Below are 8057 nucleotides of genomic sequence, written 5' to 3' on the forward strand. Positions count from 1 at the left end.
GTATATATGTCCATGCCACTCTCTTGCTTTGTCACAGCTTACCCTTCCCCCTCCCCATATCCTCAAGTCCATTCTCTACTAGGTCTGTGTCTTTATTCCTGTCTTACCCCTAGGTTCTTCATGACATTTTTTTTTCCTTAAATTCCATATATATGTGTTAGCATACGGTATTTGTCTTTCTCTTTCTGACTTACTTCACTCTGTATGACACACTCTAGGTCCATCCACCTCATTACAAATAGCTCAATTTCGTTTCTTTTTATGGCTGAGTAATATTCCATTGTATATATCTGCCATATCTTCTTTATCCATTCATCCAATGATGGACACTTAGGTTGTTTCCATCTGCGGGCTATTGTAAATAGAGCTGCAATGAACATTTTGGTACATGACTCTTTTTGAATTATGGTTTTCTCAGGGTATATGCCCAGTAGTGAGATTGCTGGATCATATGGTAGTTCTATTTGTAGTTTTTTCAGGAACCTCCATACTGTTCTCCATAGTGGCTGTACCAATTCACATTCCCACCAGCAGTGCAAGAGTGTTCCCTTTTCTCGACACCGTCTCCAGCATTTGTTGTTTCTAGATTTTTTGATGATGGCCATTCTGACTGGTGTGAGATGATATCTCATTGTAGTTTTGATTTGCATTTCTCTAATGATTAATGATGTTGAGCATTCTTTCATGTGTTTGTTGGCAGTCTGTATATCTTCTTTGGAGAAATGTCTATTTAGGTCTTCTGCCCATTTTTGGATTGGGTTGTTTGTTTTTTTGTTATTGAGCTGCATGAGCTGCTTATAAATTTTGGAGATTAATCCTTTGTCAGTTGCTTCATTTGCAAATATTTTCTCCCATTCTGAGGGTTGTCTTTTGGTCTTGTTTATGGTTTCCTTTGCTGTGCAAAAGCTTTTAAGTTTCATTAGGTCCCATTTGTTTATTTTTGTTTTTATTTCCATTTCTCTAGGAGGTGGGTCAAAAAGGATGTTGCTGTGATTTATGTCATAGAGTGTTCTGCCTATGTTTTCCTCTAAGAGTTTGATAGTTTCTGGCCTTACATTTAGGTCTTTAATCCATTTTGAGCTTATTTTTGTGTATGGTGTTAGGGAGTGATCTAATCTCATACTTTTACATGTACCTGTCCAGTTTTCCCAGCACCACTTATTGAAGAGGCTGTCCTTTCTCCACTGTACATTCCTGCCTCCTTTATCAAACATAAGGTGACCATATGTGCGTGGGTTTATCTCTGGGCTTTCTATCCTGTTCCATTGATCTATCTTTCTGTTTTTGTGCCAGTACCATACTGTCTTGATTACTGTAGCTTTGTAGTATAGTCTAAAGTCAGGGAGCCTGATTCCTCCAGCCCCGTTTTTCGTTCTCAAGATTGCTTTGGCTATTCGGGGTCTTTGGTGTTTCCATACAAATTGTGAAAGTTTTTGTTCTAGTTCTGTGAAAAATGCCAGTGGTACTTTGACAGGGATTGCATTGAATCTGTAGATTGCTTTGGGTAGTAGAGTCATTTTCACAATGTTGATTCTTCCAATCCAAGAACATGGTATATCTCTCCATCTATTTGTATCATCTTTAATTTCTTTCATCAGTGTCTTATAATTTTCTGCATACAGGTCTTTTGTCTCCTTAGGTAGGTTTATTCCTAGATACTTTATTCTTTTTGTTGCAATGGTAAATGGGAGTGTTTTCTTGATTTCACTTTCAGATTTTTCATCATTAGTGTATAGGAATGCCAGAGATTTCTGTGCATTAATTTTGTATCCTGCTACTTTACCAAATTCATTGATTAGCTCCAGTAGTTTTCTTGTAGCATCTCTAAGATTCTCTATGTATAGTATCATGTCATCTGCAAACAGTGACAGCTTTACTTCTTCTTTTCCAATTTGGATTCCTTTTATTTCCTTTTCTTCTCTGATTGCTGTCGCTAAAATTTCCAAAACTATGTTGAATAAGAGTGGTGAGAGTGGGCAACCTTGTCTTGTTCCTGATCTTAGTGGAAATGCTTTCAGTTTTTCACCATTGAGGACGATGTTGGCTGTGGGTTTGTCATATATGACCTTTATTATGTTGAGGCATATTCGCTCTATGCCTATTTTCTGCAGGGTTTTTATCATAAATGGGTGTTGAATTTTGTCGAAAGCTTTCTCTGCATCTACTGAGATGATCATATGTTTTTTCTCCTTCAATTTGTTAATATGGTGTATCAAGTTGATGGATTTGTGTATATTGCGTATATTGCATATATTGAAAAATCCTTGCATTCCTGGAATAAACCCCACTTGATCATGGTATGATCCTTTTAATGTGCTGTTGCATTCTGTTTGCTAGTATTTTGTTGAGGATTTTTGCATCTATGTTCATCAGTGATATTGGCCTGTAGTTTTCTTTCTTTGTGACATCCTTGTCTGGTGTTGGTATCAGGGTGATGGTGGCCTCGTAGAATAAGTTTGGGAGTGTTCCTCCCTCTGCTATATTTTGGAAGAATTTGAGAAGGATAGGTGTTAACTCTTCTCTAAATGTTTGATAGAATTCGCCTGTGAAGCCATCTGGTCCTGGGCTTTTGTTTGTTGGAAGATTTTTAATCACAGTTTCAATTTCAGTGCTTGTGATTGGTCTGTTCATATTTTCTATTTCTTCCTGATTCAGTCTTGGCAGGTTGTGCATTTCTAAGAATTTGTCCATTTCTTCCAGGTTGTCCATTGTATTGGCATAGAGTTGCTTGTAGTAATCTCTCACGACCTTTTGTATTTCTGCAGTATCAGTTGTTACTTCTCCTTTTTCATTTCTAATTCTATTGATATAAGTCTTCTCCCTTTTTTTCCTGATGAGTCTGGCTAATGGTTTATCAATTTTGTTTATCTTCTCAAAGAACCAGCTTTTCGTTTTATTGATCTTTGCTATCGTTTCCTTCATTTCTTTTTCATTTATTTCTGATCTGATTTTTATGATTTCTTTCCTTCTGCTAACTTTGGGGCTTTTTTGTTCTTCTTTCTCTAATTGCTTTAGGTGCAAGGTTAGGTTGTTTATTCGAGATGTTTCCTGTTTCTTAAGGTAGGATTGTATTGCTGTAAACTTCCCTCTTAGAACTGCTTTTGCTGCATCCCATAAGTTTTGGGGCGTCGTGTCTCCATTGTCATTTGTTTCTAGGTATTTTTTTACTTCCTCTTTGATTTCTTCATTGATCACTTCATTATTAAGTAGTGTATTTTTTAGCCTCCATGTGTTTGTATTTTTTACAGATCTTTTCCTGTAATTGATATCTAGTCTCATAGCATTGTTGTCAGAAAAGATACCTGATAAAATTTCAATTTTCTTAAATTTACCAAGGCTTGCTTTCTGACCCAGGATATGATGTATCCTTGAGAATGTTCCATGAGCACTTGAGAAAAATGTGTATTCTGTTGTTTTTGGATGGAATGTCCTATAAATATCAATTAAGTCCATCTTGTTTAATGTATCATTTAAAGCTTGTGTTTCCTTATTTATTTTCATCTTGGATGATCTGTCCATTGGTGAAAGTGGGGTGTTAAAGTCCCCTACTATGAATGTGTTACTGTCGATATCCCCTTTCATGGCTGTTGGTATTTGCCTTATGTATTGAGGTGCTCCTATGTTGGGTGCATAAATATTTACCATTGTTTTATCTTCTTCTTGGATTGATCCCTTGATCATTATGTAGTGTCCTTCTTTGTCTCTTCTAATAGCCTTTATTTTAAAGTCTATTTTGTCTGTTATAAGAATTGCTACTCCAGCTTTTTTTTTGGTTTCCATTTGCATGGAATATCTTTTTCCATCCCCTTACTTTCAGTCTGTATGTGTCTCTAGGTCTGAAGTGGGTCTCTTGTAGACAGCATATATATGGGTCTTGTTTTTGTATCCATTCAGCCAATCTGTGTCTTTTGGTGGGAGCATTTAGTCCATTTACATTTAAGGTAATTATCGATATGTATGTTCCTATTCCCATTTTCTTAACTGATTTGGGTTCGTTATTGTAGGTCTTTTCCTCCTCTTGTATTTCTTGCCTAGAGAAGTTCCTTTAGCATTTGTTGTAAAGCTCATTTGGTGGTGCTGAACTCTCTCAGCTTTTGTTTGTCTGTAAAGGTTTTAATTTCTCCATCAAATCTGAATGAGATCCTTGCTGGGTAGAGTAATCTTGGTTGCAGGTTTTTCTCCTTCATCACTTTAAATATGTCCTGCCAGATCCTTCTGGCTTGCAGTGTTTCTGCTGAAAAATCAGCTGTTAACCTTATGGGGATTCCCTTGTGTGTTGTTTTTCCCTTACTTCTTTTAATATGTTTTCTTTGTATTTAATTTTTGACAGTTTGATTAATATGTGTCTTGGCATATTTCTCCTTGGATTTATCCTGTATGGGACTCTCTGTGCTTCCTGGACTTGATTAACTATTTCCTTTCCCATATTAGGGAAGTTTTCAACTATAATCTCTTCAAATATTTTCTCAGTCCCTTTCTTTTTCTCTCCTTCTTCTGGAACCCCTATAATTTGAATGTTGGTGCGTTTAATGTTGTCCCAGAGGTCTCTGAGACTGTCCTCAGTTCTTTTCATTCTTTTTTCTTTATTCTGCTCTGCAGTAGTTATTTCCACTATTTTATCTTCCTGGTCACTTATCCGTTCTTCCGCCTCAGTTATTCTGCTATTGATCCCATCTAGAGTATTTTTCATTTCATTTATTATGTTGTTCATCTTTGCTTGTTTCATCTTTTGTTCTTCTAGGTCCCTGTTAAATGTTTCTTGCATTTTATCTATTCTATTTCCAAGATTTTGGATCATCTTTACTATCATTATTCTGAATTCTTTTTCAGGTAGACTGCCTATTTCCTCTTCATTTGTTAAGTCTGTTGGGTTTTTATCTTGCTCCTTCATCTGCTGTGTGTTTTTCTGTCTTCTCATTTTGCTTATGTTACTGTGTTTGGGGTCTCCTTTTTGCAGGCTGCCGGTTTGTAGTTCCCGTTGTTTTTGGTGTCTGCCCCCAGCGGCTAAAGTTGGTTCAGTGGGTTGTGTAGGCTTCCTGGTGGAGGGGACTAGTGCCTGTGTTCTGGTGGATGAGGCTGGATCTTGTCTTTCTGGTGGGCAGGTCCACGTCTGGTGGTGTGTTTTGGGTCGTCTGTGGACTTATTATGATTTTAGGCAGCCTCTCTGCTAATGGGTGGGGTTGTGTTCCTGTCTTGCTAGTTGTTTGGCATAGGGTGTCCAGCACTGTAGCTTGCTGGTCGTTGAGTGAAGCTGGGTGCTGGTGTTGAGATGGAGATCTCTGGGAGATTTTTGCCATTTGATATTATGTGGAGCTGTGAGGTCTCTTGTTGGCCAGTGTCCTGAAGTAGGCTCTCCCACCTCAGAGGCACAGCACTGACTCCTGGCTGCAGCACCAAGAGCCTTTCATCCACATGGCTCAGAATAAAAGGGAGAAAAAGTAGAAAGAAAGAAAGAAAGAGAGAAAGAAAGAAAGAAAGAAGATAAAATAAAATAAAGATAAAATAAAGTTATTAAAATAAAAAATAAGTATTAAGAAAAAAAAATTTTTTTAAAGAAAACAAAACGAAAAAATGGACGGATAGAACCCTAGGACAAATGGTGGAAGCAAAGCTATACAGACAAAATCTCACACAGAAGCATACACATACACACTCACAAAAAGAGGAAAAGGGGAAAAAATCATAAATGTTGCTCTCGAAGTCCAGCTCCTCAATTTGGGATGATTCGTTGTCTATTCAGGTATTCCACTGATGCAGGGTACATCAACTTGATTGTGGAGATTTAATCCGCTGCTCCTGAGGCTGCTGGGAGGGATTTCCCTTTCTCTTCTTTGTTAGCACAGCTCCAGGGGCTCAGCTTTGGATTTGGCCCCGCCTCTGCATGTAGGTCGCCGGAGGGCGTCTGTTCTTCGCTCAGACAGGACGGGGTTAAAGGAACAGCTGATTCGGTGGCTCTGTCTCGCTCAGGCGGGGGGGAAGGAGGGGTACGGATGCAGCGCGAGCCTGCGGCAGCAGAGGCTGGCGTGACTTTGCACCAGCCTGAGGCGTGCCATGCGTTCTCCCGGGGAAGTTGTCCCTGGATCCCGGGACCCTGGCAGTGGCGGGCTGCACAGGCTCCCTGGAAGGGAGGCGTGGATAGTGACCTGCGCTTGCACACAGCCTTCTTGGTGGTGGCAGCGGCAGCCTTAGCATCTCGTGCCCGTCTGTGGGGCCCGCGCTTTTAGCCACGGCTCGCGCCCGTCTCTGGAGCTCCTTTAAGCAGCGCTGTTAATCGCGTCTCCTCGCGCACCAGGAAACAAAGAGGGAAGAAAACGTCTCTTGCCTCTTTGGCAGGTCCAGACTTTTACCCGTACTCCCTCCCAGCTAGCCGTGGTGCACTAACCCCCTGCAGGCTGTGTTCACGCCGCCAACCCCAGTCCTCTCCCGGCGCTCGGACTGAAGCCCGAGCCTCAGCTCCCAGCCCCGCCCGCCCCGGCGGGTGAGCAGACAAGCCTCTCAGTCTGGTGAGTGCCAGTCAGCACCGATCCTCTGTGCAGGAATCTCTCCGCTTTGCCCTCCGCTCCCCTGTTGCTGTGCTCTCCCCCGCGGCTCCGAAGCATCCCCCTCCGCCACCCACAGTCTCCGCCCATGAAGGGGCTTCCTAGTGTGTGGAAACCTTTCCTCCTTCACAGCACCCCCACCACTGGTGCAGGTTCCGTCCATATCCTTTTGTCTCTGTTTATTCTTTTTTCTTTTGCCCTACCCAGGTACGTGGGGACTTTCTTGCCTTCTGGGAGGCTGAGGTCTTTTGCCAGCATTCAGCAGGTGTTCTGTAGGAGTTGTTCCACGTGTAGATGTATTTCTGGTGTATCTGTGGGGAGGAAGGTGATCTCTGCGTCTTACTCTTCCGCCATCTTCCCCTCGTGCAAGGAAGATTTCTTTCAATGGGCTGATTAGCAGACTGGATACCGTTGATGAAGAATGACTAAATGTGGAGGTGGGTCAACAGAAATTATCCAAAATCAAATGCAAAGTGAATGAAAGAGTTAGAAATGCAAACATAATATTCAAGAGCTGTGGGTCAACAGCAAATGATCTAAAAATATATATAATTGAATTCCCAGAAGGACAAAAGAAATAGAAGTAGACAGAATAAATATTTGAATAGATAATGGTGGGAATTTATGAAATTAATTAACAGTAATGAACAACAGATATATGTGGCTCAGAAAACCCCACACAGAATATAATATAAACATATTTGTATATATCATAGGCAATCTTCTGAAAACCAAAACTAAGGAGAGATTCTTGAAGGCAGCTTAATAAAGGTGAAACAGTAAAAAAAGTGGAACAAAATCTGAATTATAGCAAACTTTTCTTCAGAAACCATTCAAGAAAAAAGATAATGGAGTGTTGAAGTAGAAACATAGCAACCTAAAATTCTGTACCTAGTGAAAATATATTTCAAAACTGAAGGCAAAATAAATATTTTTTCCCAAATGAATACAGAGAGAATTTATTACCAGCAGAAGACAAATTCATAGGAACTCACAATCTACCAAAGTTAATTCAAAAATTAAATAACATGCTTGCTTTGGCAGCACATGTACTAAAATTGTAATGATACAGAGATTAGCCCCTGTGCAAGGATGACATGCAAATTCATGAAGTATTCCATAATTTTGAAAAAACTTGTTTTCCTTTTTTCTTTTCTTTTTATTGTATCTCTATGAGAAGATAAATGTTAGCTGAATCCATTGTGGTAATCATTTCACAATTTATATAAATCAAACCATCATTCTGTATACCTTAAACTTTTACAGTGATATATGTCAATTCTTTCTCAATAAAACTGGAAAAACAATAATTAGATAACTTAAATAGTCCACTATCTATTAAAGATAACCTATGCACAAAGAACATTCCAAGTGAGATGTCTTCACTTACTAATTCTATCAAATGTTTGTACCATGCTACAAAAACTCCTCCAGATATTTGAAGGAGAAATACTTCCTAGGTTATGAGACCAGTGTTACTCAGAGACATTACAAGAAAAGAAAACTGTAAGTCAATAT

At 39.5% G+C, this 8057-nt stretch overlaps 1 pseudogene; it reads left to right on the forward strand.

Annotated features, from left to right (window-relative positions):
- Positions 1-7567: 7567 nt before the first annotated feature.
- On the forward strand, positions 7568-7666 carry LOC115802422 (U6 spliceosomal RNA; annotated as a pseudogene).
- Positions 7667-8057: the final 391 nt, after the last annotated feature.

The sequence above is a fragment of the Delphinapterus leucas genome, chromosome 4 (assembly GCF_059928025.1).
Source record: "Delphinapterus leucas isolate spDelLeu-1000000601 "Yukka" chromosome 4, BTC_Dleu_Yukka2, whole genome shotgun sequence".
Taxonomy (NCBI): Eukaryota; Metazoa; Chordata; class Mammalia; order Artiodactyla; family Monodontidae; genus Delphinapterus; species Delphinapterus leucas.